At 39.0% G+C, this 16,558-nt stretch overlaps 1 long non-coding RNA gene across 1 annotated transcript; it reads right to left on the bottom strand.

The window, feature by feature from the left end:
- Positions 1-2,919: 2,919 nt before the first annotated feature.
- Positions 2,920-16,163, bottom strand: LOC118633724. Its single transcript, XR_004960257.1, has 3 exons — positions 16,053-16,163; positions 4,475-4,601; positions 2,920-2,985 (listed from the first exon to the last, which is right to left on the bottom strand). It is a non-coding gene; the product is annotated as an uncharacterized LOC118633724 (long non-coding RNA).
- Between the last annotated feature and the right edge of the window lie 395 nt (positions 16,164-16,558).

The raw sequence follows: 16,558 nt of genomic DNA, 5'->3' as shown, positions 1-16,558 counted from the left end.
AATGTTCATTACAGCATTAGTTATCATGAAAAGAAGTGATAAATACCAAGACGCAATGGTTAAGAACACCATCGTATACTCATTTGATGATTATCATTATAGCTAATAAAAGGAAATTCAGAATAGACACAAAAACAAAAACAAAAACATTTAAATGTGATACAATGTTAAGTTTAAAAAGCAAAATATATAAAAGTCATCGATTGTATATTTTTAAAAATATAAAAACCCATACATAGAAGAATATATTGGTTGCCTTTGGGTAGAAAAATTTTGGTGGATTTTCTTATCCAATTTTTATATAAAACTATGTACTGCTTTTATAGTTTAAAAGTCTTTAATAGAGGTTATGATTAAACATAACATGAGTCAACCAGTCAAAAACTAATTCAGAAAATATCATTAGAATCTACCATCGGAATGAAGTATTTATAGGCTTTGGGTCCGGATGCCTTTTCACTACCTCACATCATCCAATGCCGTCATTTCTCGGGTTGTTGCCTTGTGCTTTTCTTTACAGAATCACGTACGATTAACATCTAACATAATATATAGTTTGTTGAGATTCTAAAGAATACCATTCACTCCAGAGCTTATAAGTACCCCATGCCTTTGATTTGCTTGATCAGACTGCACCAACTAGAACCGAGCTGCACATGTCTCCCAAACTAGTTCAGGTGCGGCGGCTCCTCTGGCTGCTTCCTGAGCGGTCTCTTAATTCAAGTCAGTCCCTCTCTTCCTGCACATGGTCAAGATGTTTTCTCTTTGTACTAGGACAGCATCCAATCTCACACCAAAGCACAAGGGGCCGTAACTCCTCATTTCACAAAATCCCAACTTACCCCAAATTGTCACACATCGATCTGGAAGGATGCCAAACGCTTGAAAGGTGCTAGCAACCAACTAAAAGGGTAACAGAGCGTTGTTTTAAACAAGAAAAGAGCCTCTAATGAACTTTCAAATGAAAACGCTCTTCCTTTAAGGAAGACGATTTGTTCCAGGGGATTTTGTTGCTTACACTTTGGGAATAAAAAGGCCAGAGAAAAGAACCTTTCATTTCTGCCATGTCCCGACATTGGCAATGAAGAGGATCCTCTCCCGACTAGACCTCAGGAGGACGACCACGAAGGCGAGCTGACAACCTGGGTTTCTGCTGTCAGAGATTTGCGCATCAATCAATGAGACTCCATGTGGCATCTGTTTTCAGTGATCATGTCACTTACCATCAGCATCACATTAAATCCTTGCAGTAAAAATGGGTTCTTTTCCCCATATTCACAAGCAGATGATCTCTGAGTTCATCCTCAGGCCCTCAGGTTGGGAAGAAGACAGCGCTACAACAGTGTCTCCTGCTGCCCGTGAGCACGGGGACGCACGTGCATGGAGGGACTCTTCCTCCCGAGACAGAATGAAGACTTCATCCTTGGCAGCACTGGACTTCATTCCAGTCTATACTTCCTCTACATTCAGTTCAACTGTGTTTTGAGTTTTGCGTTGCTCATTTCAAAGTGTAAGAATACCAGGATCTCTGGTACAAGAACTTTCCTATTATCAAGCAATTTCTCACCATCATTTAATTTTGTATATGCTTATTGCCATTCTGGCCTATTCAGCCCCTACTCTCCCGTCGCAAAAGCAATGCAAAGTAGCCAGTTAAATTTGGAGAACAGTTACATCAACAGAAGGTTCCAAATTTTAGACGCCCGGGAGAAAATTACTGTTGTCAAGACACATCCTTATAGTTTCACAGGTTTGGCATAACATTCGGTGGGAAATCACTCTGGATGAATGCCACGAAAACCCACACAAATGCAAGTTGGCTTTTTAGCTTATTATTTTAGATCCTTGATGGAGGAAAAATGCATGTCTGGGAGCAATCACACTCAAGCATATATCTTCCTCTGATGCAATTTTGTGAATCCAAAGTGATAAAAAGAAGTTGTGACTTCTGACATTACTAAATAAATTCCGAGGTACTGTTCAAATCAATCAGGTTACTTATTCTCCTAAAATAAATCCAGTATGTTTACACTCCTTACCATATGTTAAAAGAATGCATTTAGAAATCTCACGATGAGTTAATTTATTTTTATTTTGAAGGCGGTAGCAAGGGGGAGAGCTCAGGTAGGGAATTGCAGTGTTGCCTGGCTTTCTTTTTTCCTCCAAACTTCCAGTCACTTTTCTAATTTCAAGATCTGCTCCTTGGGGAATGGCTAGTTTTTATTATTTCTTGCTTTGGGAAAATTTGACAAGCAGGGTTGCACCCATCTTGGATGCTAACGTAACTGCCTTTGACTGTAAAGGTAGTATGTTCCATATGTGTTCAGAGTTAGCTGAGGAAGGGCAATTACCTTCCCTGGTCTCAAACTACTGAAGTAGTTAGGGTGTAAGACAAAATCATGGTGTTTTAATGCCCCTATTCCCAAGGAGCAAAATAGCCCTTTGCTCTAGGATCAACTATAGGTCTAGTTTTCTACCTCTCTACTCTGATCTAGAGCACGTATTGTCTACTTTGGCACATAATCATGTCCAACATATTTTCTTTCCAAAACAGGACTTACTTAGGGGTGTGATGAATGTGCTGTGGTCCCTCCAACCCTAAGTACATTTATTGAAACGATCTCTTCTTTCTTTGCCTTAGAAATCTCGGTGACAACAGGAGCAGACTTTAAAAAGTGTTATGGAATCAACTGGTTAAGGCTTGGGCAGCACTTCAGAAATCACATAGTCAATATTGCAGCAGGGAGCAACTCACCAAACATTTCTAACTTGAAGCTGTGTAAGTATGGGCATGTTTTACTTCTGAATATTTTATTCTTTCTTCCTTTTATTGGCTTAAGCATAATACTGAACATTGTGATGACTCCATTTGAGTGGAGAAAGAGACATTGTTCGTTTGCATAAGAATTACCTTAGTATTTAGCAGCAGCATCTTCTCTCAGTGTACAGAATGTGTTTTCATTTTAACATGCCATTTGTTATGCCCTGAGTAGAAAGACCATTAAAGGTAAACACGTGAGATAATCTCTAGTTAGAAAAGCATTTGATCACTGGCTTTGCTTTACGTTTGTACAAGGACACTCTTTAAGAAGACAACCAACCCCTCCTAGGGTAGAAAGCGAATACTCGTTTCTGTTGTATACACAGTTAAACCTTCTATTATGTGTCCGATTAATAATTATATTTGCCTTTGCAATGTGTACTGTTTCCTGATCTCTGAGTTCATACCTATTATAATCCCCTCTAAATAAATAACAGTCAAGTTCCAATCTACTGGCAGAGACTACTTCCCTCCATTTTTTTCTAGCACTCTAGGACCCAAGCATGTGATGAGAATCTAAAATATTTAAAGCAACGATTAGAGTAAAATGACAATTAGGAGCCACTAAAAATTCATAAAATGTTTAAATGCATTTATCGATATTTTTCCTCTGGCAAGATGTGATGTTTAAACCATAAGTCACTCTTAGCTTAAAGTATATTGAAGACAGGTAAGCAAAAGATAAATAAAACAATAATTTCAAACCAATGATAGACAAAATACAGAAGATCATTAGAAATAAAGATTTTTAAAATAAAAATTACAAAGTCTTATTTATCTTGCTGAATAGTAGTAGGTTTAATGCTATCATTACTATAATATGACTCTCAAGAGAGAATTCACCCAGTTTGTATCCTCAATCCTTAACACAATGCCTGGAACAATGAAGGCATTTAATAAATATTTGACAAATGAGAGAATGAATAAATGAATGAATAAATGGCCAATGTACTCTAAGTATATACTACAGTTTATACACACACCTGGACCTTACCACTGATGTTGTTTATGGATGTTTCTGAAACAAAGATATAGGAAGCGAACATAAAGAATCAGAGATCAAACACCTCTTACTTGGGATCTCAAATTCATTTGAGAGTATTTGAGAGGGTTCGATTGAAGAAGTCATTTTGGAAAAGGCACCATCCTAGGTACTTGGAAAGGCTTTAAGTAGATTTTTAGGTTAAAATTGGTGAACTTTATTGCCAACAATTCTTCAATTTTTGTTTTAAATAACTTCTAACATTTCACAACTTCATTCAATCCTATACTATATGCAAATAATGTTCATAGGTAAAGAATCATATTATTCTTCTGAAGTCTCTTTAATTTTTAAAGTCATAACCACAGGGAAAAGCACAGGGGAGCTGATCCTCTTGCTGAGAGGGAACACTTTTGGAGTTCTCATTGAGATCAGGGTCAAGGATACCCCCAGAAGTGTGTTTATTGAGGGCAATACAGAAAATCTTGGCATATGTTATCAATTTGGGAACAAGTACATGTATCTACTTTGGCATCAGGCAATTTGTTAGACCCAGAGGCAGGATTCTGAGTGATGTACTAACAAGGCAAAAAGAAGAAAACCATTTAAAAAGCACTTCATTAGATTCAGAGTAAAAATACTACCCCAAATAGTTTATACATAAAACATACCACCTTGTGGAGTAAAAGATAAAGGCTTTCCTATGTTCTGCCACTTGTGAATGATGTCATCACGGTGATTACATGACGAAGAAACTTCTTAGCTCCAGATGGTCACCATTCTCTCTCTCTGGTAGCCCTAGTATTCATAAGCTAGTATAATTTTTGTTCAATTCAATTACATAAAAACACATTGCAAAAAAAACCACATTGCTTTTCTCACTGATATGGATAGATGAGCACATCTTATTATTATTATTGTGTTTTATCTTATTATTCTCTCCAGTCTTTGCTAATGTTTTTCTATATGATTTATTCTGTAAGTATAATGATTACAAACGTTGCCTAGATAACCAGAATAGACTTTGTTTAAACCTCTTTTCTGTTAGTTTCTAAGTAGATCAGAGATTTTTAAAATTCTCTTACATTCAAGCAAAGTTACTGTTTTATTTTCTACCTACATGATGAGAGATGCCCACTAATTAATATGGAAAGAAAAAAGTAGATAATTACTGTTTGTTAACATTTATATACTAGATAACTATCTTAAACCTAACTATTCCCAACATGTCACAGAACTTAGAAACCATGTGGTTTAATATCATTATTTCTGAAATTAGGAATTTGAGGCCTAAGAAGGTTAAGCAAATAACCCAAAGTTACACTATCAGTCAATGGCTGAGACCAAATCCCAGGCCTTATATACCTTTTATATTCATTCTACTACATGATACAATATTGCTTGGAAGTAGAGTGAATTTTTTTTATTTTTTATTTTTATCCTCACCTGAGGACATTTTTGCATTTATCCTCAGATAGAGCGGGGGCCGGGGGGAAGAGAGCGAGAAACATGGATGTGAGAGAGACACATCAACTGGTGCCACACACATGACCCCAACTGGAGCCGAGGACAAATTGCAACCGAGGTACGTGCCCTCAGCAGGAACTGAACCCGGGTCTCTCTGGTCCGCGGGCTGACGCTCTAACTGCTGAGCCAAACCGGCCAGGGCTACAGTGAATTTTAAATCGGCTTTCCAGACAGCAAAATTCATTCTGTTAAGCAACTATGCAACTTATTCAAAAGCTATCAATCTCTTGTGATTTCTATATTTTATGTCTTAAATGTAATACTACAGTTTCACCGTGATGAAAATGAACCTATTTTATGTGTTCTAATTGCAGTGTGTGTTTTTTTAAACATGCATTTTATTTTGAGATTTGCTTTGTTACATGTGCATTTAAAAACCAGGAAAATGGAAACACTTATAGTTTTTCTATTAGCTATAAAGGCAATGTATTTGCTCCAAGACAAGAAAACATTGTAGGTATTTACTCTACTGCACGTACGAATTCTGCCAGATGCTTGGCTGATCCACATTACATACGTTTGATGACAGCTATCTTGCAATTTCTAATTGAAGGAGCTTTAAGCAATTGTGCTAAAGCCATGTTCAGCGTGTGCAGCGACGAAGGAGCCCAGACACTAGAGAGGAATCTTTCATTGGAGTTGTTAATAGAATCCAAACTCCAGTTTGTAAGGCAGCCAGCTGCAGCCCACTTGTGATAGACCATGTGAAGAGGAACAGATGAATTTGATCAAAATGATTTATCTATGAAAGCAGAAATTTGCTATTTAAAATTCACACTAGTTGATTAAAAAAATACCTCTTTGCTTTTGGACTATTACTTTGAATCAAGAACAAGCAACCTAAGTAAAAACTCTTCAGAGTCCTACAAATATGCAACGTTGAGCACATATATCTTCTTCTTTTGAAAAGTTTCTTTTTAAAATATAGAATTAGAATACCAGTTGTATAATTTCCTTTGTTTTAAAAATAGGGTATAAAATTCACAAAAGATGTTTCTTGTATGATTTATATCTGGTAAACAAAATGTTCTACATTCCAAGGTGAGTCTTATAATAAAATATGAATTCAAGTGCACTAGGTTTCTTTGGAAGAAAACGTACATATTTGTCAGCAAAGGAAAAAAAAGGATCATGTTAAATAATATCTCTTACTAAACTTGATTTGGACTAGCCTATGTCATCATTTTCTTCTCCACCTCCTCTTTCACCTTCTTCTTATTCTGGTAACTGTGGACAATTTTAAGCAGTCATTTTCTAACTATAAATTTTGACCAGTTTGCCCCGGCCGGTTTGGCTCAGCGGTTAGAGCGTCGGCCTGCGGTCCTGAGAGACCCGGGTTCGGTTCCCGCTAAGGGCGCATACCTCGGTTGCAGTTTGTCCCTGGCCCTGTGCGGGTGGCAGCCACTCAATGTGTCCCTTCACATCGATGTTTCTCTCTCTCTCTCTCTGTTCCTCTCTCTCCCTCCCACTCTACCTGAACAAAAAATGGAAAAATGTCCTCGGGTGAGGATAAATTTTGACCAGTTTATTGGGTCCTGACCAGAATTTTTAAAAATAAAAATAGCATCAAAGGTGCATTACACATAGTGGGGATAAGCAATTTGAGATCAAATGTATCTCCTACTGTGAATCCTGGTTTTAAAAGTTTAAAAGGCACTGATTTAGAGTAAAACTTTGCTAGTTTTCTTCAACATTTTGTGCATGGCTTTTGTTATGTTTTGTTTGTTTGTTTACAGTTTTCTTCTTGGTAACTCTTGACTCTTACATCTTCAGTGATCATATCCTAGAGTTTATTTTGCACACTTAAAGCTTTGCAGAAGGGCCCTGGCCAGTTTGGCTCGGAGGTTAGAACATCGGCGGACCTATGAATCGCGGGTTCAAATCCAGTCAAGGGCACATTCGGTTGTAGTTTGTCCCCGGCCCTGGTTGGGTCAAGCAGGAGGCAACCAGTCGATGTGGCTCTACCACATTGATGTTTCTCTCTGTCTGTCTCTCTCTCCCTCCCTCCCACTCTGTCTGATGATAAATAGAAAAATATTCTCAGGTGAGGAATTTTTTAAAAAAGCTTTGCAGAGGGAAGAAATATGTATACTCATAGATAAGACATACAGCAAGTCCTCAAATAACATCGTTTCTTCAACGTTATTTCATGGTAACATTGATGAGATGTCATAGGCATTAACCCTATCAATGATGTTAACTAAGGACTTCTTGTACTAACATATATATTAGTATTCTAATGTATACTAATAACGTATACTAAGATAACAAAGAAACATGTAGCTAAACCTCCCTAGAAATCAACTTATTTTTATTCTATTCTATTTTATTTTATTTTTTTATCCTCATCCGAGGACACTTTTCTATTTTTTGTTCAGATAGAGTGGGAGGGAGAGAGAGGAATAGAGAGAGAAACATCGACGTGAACGGGACACATCAAGTGGCTGCCACCCACACGACCAACCAGGGCCGGGGACAAACTGCAACTGAGGTACGCGCCCCTGGCAGGAACCGAACCCGGGTCTCTCTGGACCACAAGCTGGCTCTCTAACTGCTGAGCCAAACCGGCCAGGGCTCAACTTATTTTTAGTAAATAACTAACTAGGAGCCAGGACATCTAAATATTGTTGCTATCATTGTCATAAGACCTTGTACAAGTAAGTCCTTTTGTGACTTAGTTCACTTCTATATTTGGTGAGAATAATTCCTGCTGCTAAATTACTTTCCAGAACCCTTGGAAAATTAGTATTAGCAGACTAATGATACTATAGACTGCTCTGAGCACATGTAGGATAAATACATGAACAGGGAGACCTACAAGAACAGCAATTTTAAGACCCCTATTAATTCTTTCCATTGAGTATTTTCTTTCTGATATGTTCCTTATATCCTTAAATTATTTCTCTTAGGTAAGTTTTTTTTCATGTGTCTAATCTTCCCATTATAATCTAAGAGGTTTTTTTTTTTTTTTAAAGAATATAGAACATAACTTAGAGGGCTCAATATGATTTTAAGGCTCAGAAAAGAGCTCTATGAACAGATGTGACTTAAGAGATACTTGTAATTAGTAATTAAATCATGACAAGCAATGAAGGACAGCTGAAAAGTTAAAATTTATGAGGAGCTAGAAACAGACTCCACCCTTCTTAAAATAAACCCATAAAAATCAATCAGGAATATAGACAAAAGGAGAAACATAAAAGGGTGTTGGTTAAAGTGTGCTAGTTTGTACACAGGTCGAAAAATTTGATTTATAGTTTGGTATATATTTTAATGTATTATTGATTTTATGACACAAAGCTTTAGTGAGTTCTTTCACATTTCCTTTTGTTGGATGTTTCCCTGTGACTGGGTACTCAAGGCTCTGGCATCACAGTACCCAAGACAAGCCAGGTTCCCCTCCGAGCGCCTCATCAAGGGCATCAAGTTAAAAGTGGTAACCACCTGGCTGGTGTGGCTCAGTGGTTGAGTGTTGACCCATGTACCAAGAGGTCACCGGTTCAATTTCAGGTCAGGGCACATGTCCAGGTTATGGGCCCAATCCCCAGTGGGGGGCATGCAGGAGGCAGCTAATCTCATCAATGCTTCTATCTCTCTCTCCCTCTCTCTTCCTTTCTCTCTAAAATCAATAAAGAAAAAAAAATTTTTTTTAAGTGGTAACCAAATTTGGTACTATCTACATAATGGCACAATGAAGGGAAATATGACCAAAATGTTATGACAGTCCATGCATTCTCTGGGAGACTAACAGAGTCTTGGTAGCAAGGGTCACACCCAGATTGGAGTCTGTGCTTGGACAAGGTATAAGTATCAGATTCGGTAACTGGAAATATTCCATCAACACTCTCTTCTCCCATATAAGATTGAATATCAAATGGCAAGAAAAATTCCCCAGAGGGCAGGATTGGTGCACTGCCATTCTCTGGGCGGCAAAGCTCATGGAAAGTTCGTTTCCATAGGGCAGGTCATCAGAGGCGAGATCTGAGCTCAGTAACAGCTTTATGGGCAATAAGATTAGAAGTCAGGCATAATTCTTCAAGGACAGTTGAGAACACAGCCAGAAATGCTCAATGTTATAGCAAAACGCTGAAAAAAATACTTAACAGAAAATTCTTGATATTCATTTTGAAGAAAGTAAAGCTCTCAGAAGACTGAGACACTGGTGAAAAGATGGGCCACAAGAAGAATTACAGTGACAGAGAAGGGATTTAAAATGTGCCATCTTTGGCCCTGGCCAGTTTGGCTCAGCAGTCAGAGCGTCGGCCTGCGGTCCAGAGAGACTCAGGTTCGGTTCCTGCTAAGGGCACGTACCTCGGTTGCAGTTTGTCCCCGGCCCTGGTTGGGCTGTGTGGGTGGCAACCACTCGATGTGTCTCTCTCACGTCGATGTTTCTCTCTCTCTCTCCCTCCCACTCTATCTGAACAAAAAATGAAAAAATGTCCTCAGGTGAGGATTTAAAAAAAAAAAAAAAGTGCCATCTTTGTATATGATGATGACCTGGTTTTAGTCCATTATGTACTTTGAGTGAAGTGGGAAGGACTTGGGGTTTGGAATTATGTAGACCAGGAGTTCTCAATCTAGCTCTTCCAATTGCTAGATGTATGACAATGGGAAGATGAATTCATCTCTGTTAGCTTTGATTTATGAAATAAAAAAATAATATTTGCATATTACTTAGCATAATTTCTGGCACATAGTGGGAGGTCTTAATGAGATCTATTGCTCTTAATAGGAAAGATAGATTTATTTCTGTAGTTCTGTTCTTGCTCGTGATTTCCCTTGTGATCAATAATACATATTTTTGAGATGTTGGACCAGGGTCTAAATGCACCATCTGTGGCAGCTGGGCTCACTCATTAACTTCATTAAGCTGAGCCAACCAAACCTCACAGTAGTTGGTACCCTTGAGAGAGTTGGCAAAGATTATTCTATATTTCATAACATTTTTTGCTGGCGGAGGTATTTAGAGTAGGTGGGCTCCAGTAGCTTTATGTTTGGTGATACGTGGCCAAACTATGGTGATAATTAATCTGTAAGTGCTTTGCACATTATTAAATGTTCACAATAACAATGATGATAAATAACATTTACTTAGCATTTCTGGGCTCTTTCTACCAAATCATGCTCTCCTTGAAGCTGTGAGTAAGGCTCATATGTATGTAGAAACTGTGTCTAAAGGAAACAAGAATTATTAAACAAAACAAAACATTTCTAACTGTACACTCTTAATGAACAGTGCCCCCTGCAGGGAGTTCCCTTGGGAAGCTGTACAAACATTTTCACAGCCCTGCCATGCGAGAAAGCTCTTTTGGAACCTCTCTACTGAAACCGCCTTACGATCCAGTTTATGAGACATACAAAAAGTCAGACTCATGAATTTACAGTCACACATATTTTTTGCCTGTGACAGTATTACCTAGCTTGATTATCCACTTTGGCTCTGAGTGGTTTTGCTGCTTCCAAAATAAAATATAATTTCTAGGGGTGAATAGTTGTCACTATCTAGGGCATTTAGGAGAATATGTCATGTTTTTAAGGCAATCTCAAAAAAGAATTCCGGAGTTTCGGATGCTTGAATAACATCTCTCATGGCAATGTGCTTGCTGAAGACAATTCTCTTCTGAATAAAATGTTGTAGTGTACTTTTTAAGTCCTTTTATTTTTTTTCTTTTTTGTACAGATAGAGTGGGAGGGAGAGAGAGGAAGAGAGAGAGAGAGAAACATCGATGTGAAAGGGACACATCGAGTGGCTGCCACCCACATGACCAACCAGGGCCGGGGACAAACTGTAACTGAGGTACATGCCCTTAGCGGGAACCGAACCCGGGTCTCTCTGGACTGCAGGCCAATGCTCTAACCGCTGAGCCAAACCGGCCAGTGTAGTGTACTTTTTAAAAGAAGACTGTTTCATTCAACAAACCATTACTGAAAGCTACTGCCAAATTGTTTATTCATTCATTCACTCAACAAGTATTTATTTTAATACCTATTATGTAATAGGCATTGGGCTGTCGATCCAACAGTGAATAGGACAGACATGACCACTTACTCTTATAGAAACGTCATCTAGTCAGGAAGGTAAATATTAAACAAAAATCCAAGTGTACACTAGGCAGTAGCATATTACCTGCATGTGTTCAGTGTGCTGTGGGCATCAGCCAGGATGTTTTATAGAGGCAATGAGAGTACCAGTTCATTGGTATTATGTTGGTTAAATAGAGGTTAGTTTCAAGAGTTTCTACATAGTTCCAGAGAATGATCAGGAGGAAGTCACACTGCAGTGCAGAAGAGTAAGTAGAAGTTGGAGGAATAGAAAGATTGAATTAGACCACTCTTGCAAGAAGTTTGATTGTGGCGGAGAAGACAGTGTAGTATCTGAAGACACAACTACAGTTGATGGATAGATAAATACGTATTTTTCTTTTAAGACAGAAGAGACTTGAGCAAGTTTAAATACTAGAAGGAATAGCTCAATACAAAGGAATGAAATAAGATATTCAATAAAGGCTCTGAGAATTAAGCAGGAATAGAATCCAGTATACACAGAATACTTAATCTTGAATGATAGGAAAGGCATCTTTCTTCACTGTAATAAGAGAGAAAAAGGGCCCGGTTGGTGTGGCTCAGTGCACCAGGAGGTTGCTGGTTCGATTCCTAGTCAGAGCACATGCCCAGGTTGTGGGCCCGATGCCCAGTGTGGGGCAAGCAGGAGGCGGCCAATCGATGTTCTCTCTCATTAATGTTTCTTTTTTTTTTTCTTTATTGATTTTAGAGAGAGAGGAAGGGAGAGGGAGAGAGAGATGGAAACATCGATGAGAAAGAACATTGACTGGCCGCCTCCGGCATGCCCCCATTGGGGATCGGGCCCACAACCTGGCATGTGTTCTGACCGGGAATCGAACTGGTGACCTCTTGGTGCATGGGTCGACGCTCAACCACTGAGCAACACTGGCCGGGCTCTCATCAATGTTTCTATCTCTCTCTCCCTCTCCCTTCTCTCTAAAATCAATAAAGAAAACAATTATTTAATAAAAAATAAAAAGAGAGGAGGAAAAGATGCATAGGGGTGCAGGTAGGTTTTAAGTTTGGTAGCACAGTCAAAGGAGTTCATATCTGATAACATCTACTTTTTCTGAGAAGTCAGAGGAGTGATCTGCTGAAAGTGAGTGAGGGGAAGGCAAGCGAGTTTCAGGTTTAGGACGATGAAAAATATTAGAAATAGTTGGTGCCTAGGAGGAAGCAAATGATCCCTACAAACGCAGTAGGATTAGAACTCAGTGTAGAAGTCCTCACTGACAAATAAGCACTGTCTTATGTGTTGGGTTGAACAGAGCTGGAATGGGAGGAGAATGCAGAAATAAATAAGACGGAGTCCCTGTTAATCAAATGGCACAAAAGATACATAAAGTAAAATTCCCTTTCTATAAAGTTCAAAAACAGATAAAACTGAGCTATATATTGTAGGAATGCATGCACAAATATGCAGTGAAATATAAGGCTCAGTAAGGTTAAATCATTTGCCCAATGTCACTTGGCTAATGAGGGGCAAACTCTGCATGAGAAACCAGGTTTCTCTCACTCCTTGTTTCTGCCTCTTCTTCCTACACCGTATTACCTAACTCGATCTAGACAAATGAGAAAGTAAGGGGAAAACTAAACGAATCGAAATCCCCCAGCATATTTCAGTGAGTTGAAGACAGATCTGGTGAATTCTCTACTTCTTGAATTCTCAGAGCTGAGAACTAATTGGCACCATCATCTTCTGAGAAATTAAATTTTAGTCATGGAATTTCTATTTGGACTAAAATTACATAACTCTTTATAAATTTTGATTTAAACCTAATGACAGCAAATTGGTTCAGAGTGGCAAAAGAGTAATTCTGAATAAACATAAATTTTATGTTTCAAATGGAACAAAGTTTTCTAATTGCAATGAACAAGAGAATATAATTAGTCCCAGTTGCCAAAGGAGACGTGGTGCCAAAATTTCAAGAACAGAAAATAAATGAAATTGTATTCAATATGAATGCCAGGGAAAGAATGCTTCCAGGAGGCTCTAAGACTCTCCTTGGAAAATAAGTCCCTTCAGTTCCTTAATCTTCATATCCATACCTTTCAGCAACACCGAGGATTTCCTCGATTTTCAAATTTCTGGTTTGGTATTCTATTTTATATTAAAATTCCAGCCCTGGCCCTGGCCAGTTTGGCTCAGCAGTTAGAGAATCAGCCCGTGGACCAATGAGTTGCGGGTTCGATTTAGGTCCAGGGCACGCACCTCGGTTGCAATTCGTCCCCAGTCCTGGTTGGGTCGTGTGGGAGGCAGCCAGTTGATGTGTCCCTCTCACATCGATGTTTCTCTTTCTCCCTCCCTCCCACTCTATCTGAAGATAAATAGAAAAAATATCCTCGGGTGAGGATTAAAAAATAAAATAAATAAATAAAATTCCAGCCCTGGCTGGTTTGGCTCAGCAGTAAGAGCATCGGCCCACAGACTAAGGAGTCTCGGGTTCAATTCCAGTCAAGGGCACGTACCTTGGTTTTGGTCGGTCCCGAGGTACCAGGTCCCAAGGGCCTGGTCAGTCATGTGGGAGGCAACCAGTCAATGTGTCTCTCACATCAATGTTTCTCTCTCTCTCTCCCTCTCTATCTGAAGATAAATGGGAAAATATCCTCAGGTTAGGATTGAAAAAAAAAAAAACTCCTGTCATTGGTCAGAAATCTCCTCCTCTATTTATAAATTTATGAAGGTTTTGAGGATTTTGTTTTCCAAAGTTTTTCCTTTTAATGTAACCAGTGAAGAAGAATATAAACATAGACTGGACAGGGGTCATTGGCATCCAAAGAAATTGCACCCTTTTCTTCATCTCTTGCTTATTGTCTCCTGGTTCTCTGTCTAAGTTTATGCCCTGGCCAGTTTGGCTCAGCGGTTAGAGCGTCGGCCTGTGGTCCAGAGAGACCCGGGTTCGGTTCCTGCTAAGGGCACGTACTTCGGTTGCAGTTTGTCCCCGGCCCTGGTTGGTCGTGCGGGTGGCAGCCACTCGATGTGTCCCTTCATGTCGATGTTTCTCTCTCTCTCTCTCCCTTCCTCTCTCTCCCTCCCACTCTATCTGTACAAAAAATGGAAAAATATCCTCGGGTGAGGATTAAAAAAAAAAGAAAGAAAAGAAAATGCCCAAGTTTATGTCCTGGTAAGCTGCTGGGTCTGTGAAGTGACTGCTGATGTGAGACTTCCCCTAACCCGAGGATGATTACCCTGAAATCCAGAATCGCACAAGACAATTGTTCTCAATTTGTCACCCTTCCAAGAACATTAGGAATGCATCACTTCCCCGCGAGAGCGACAGCGAAGCAATGTGGAAAATGACATATCAGGTTTCTGTCTACGCCAGTTTATACCACTGGCTTTCTGAACTGGCTTGTTAGCTGTTGTATGCAGGCATTAATATGATCTCTTTGACAAACTGCTTAAGTCTAAAGATTTCAAAACAAAAACAAGGGAGAATAAATATATATGTTAATTCTCAAAGGAGAATACATTTATATTCTTCTCCAAAGCCATCAAAGATAAAGACATTTTCTTCTCAAGCACTCAAACTGGGGATCAGTGTCCAAACACCATGAGATTCTAATATCTTATTAACCTACAAAAGCTTTCTCTCTTTCATTATTCTCACTTGGCTTAAAAGATGCTGCTTTACGTTGGCCTGCGGTCCAGAGAGACCCGGGTTCGGTTCCCGCTAAGGGCACCTTGGTTGCAGTTTGTCCCCAGCCCTGGTTGGTCGTGCAAGTGGCAGCCACTTGATGTGTCCCTTTCACGTCAACGTTTCTCTCTCTCTCTCTCTCTCTCTCCCTCTCTCCCCCCCACTCTATCTGAACAAAAAATATCTTCGGGTGAGGATAATAAAAAAATAAATAAATAAAAAGATGCTGCTTTATACACAGCCAAAAATATGAAAGATTCAAGTACTAAGAGTTTGAATATTGAGTATATTGCAGTATGTGGTGGTGGCTTCAGCAACCTATTATTGGCTCCCATCCACCAGAACTCCAAATGGAAAATGTACCCTAATGAAGGTTTATACATAACCTCTGGGAAACCTCTCTAGATTTAATTTTTAAAAATTTAACCCTATTATTCATTTCACATAAATGGTCCCAAAGAGATCTCTCTTACGTGGCCAGCTTTAATTTACACACCTCAGGGATTCACAGCACTATCAATGGTCTTAAAATAACAGCTTGCTTGGGGACGGGCACAATACAGTAGTTTGAAATTAACCAGCATTAACAGAGCTATATATTCTACCTTCTGCTTATTTAGCTACCTGAAAGGTTATTCTAACTGCCTCTGGTCAAATATATTAGCTGAATTTCTTTTAATCCATTGTTGAATAAAAACCCCTTTAGTCGTATTAGACAGACTAAAGGCCTGAATGTCCCGCCTTCTCTACGTGTCTGAACGGAGCGCACGCTCCTGCGTTCTGCGATGACAGACGAAACTCCCGCTTTTGTTGCCACTGCCCACGGGCTTGGGGTTCCTTCCTGTGCTCGTGGCTTGGGATGGAAGCCCTTCCTTTCTCATGTACTTCTCCTTGTTTTAAATTGTCCGTATCAACACACCGTCAACATACTTTACTTTGAATGGGAAAAAGTCCTTTACTATTTATTGAGATTTATAAAAAGAAAAGTAAGACCAGGTCAACATTAGAGTAGATCACGTACCTCCACAGTCTGGCTTTCCGTAGCGCAGGAGTACACCTAGGGAAAGATCTTGTTTCTAGGTACCTTTATTCAGCCACAGGGCCTCGTCTCCACTCAGTCCAATCTGGATCCTCTTCTGAAGTTGGAAAATGAGATGCAGTAGTATTAGTCCAATCTTTCTTTTTTTTGCAAGAAAGGACTTAAAGGTTGGGCTTTTATGCTTTGACTTATGCTTTTCCCTTTACAGTTATATATTAAAAACCTACTTATACTTTTGAAAATGAGTCAATACATTTAAAATACTTAGAACATTACCTAGTACATAATACTATATTAACATTTACTCTTATATGTTTTTATTTTTGTTTGTATCCTCCCTATTCTCATCCGGCCTCTCTTCCCTGTACAACCATATGCTTTGGGGAACTTATTTTCCTATTTAAACTTATATTCAACTTAACTGTTTATATTTCCCTCTCTCTCAATAAACAGTAAATCATTTGAGAGCAAGAACCATGGATTTTCTT

This window comes from Molossus molossus, unplaced genomic scaffold (assembly GCF_014108415.1).
Source record: "Molossus molossus isolate mMolMol1 unplaced genomic scaffold, mMolMol1.p scaffold_m16_p_19, whole genome shotgun sequence".
Taxonomy (NCBI): Eukaryota; Metazoa; Chordata; class Mammalia; order Chiroptera; family Molossidae; genus Molossus; species Molossus molossus.
Note: the sequence above shows the minus strand (reverse complement) of the source record. Positions and strands in the feature narration are given on the sequence as shown.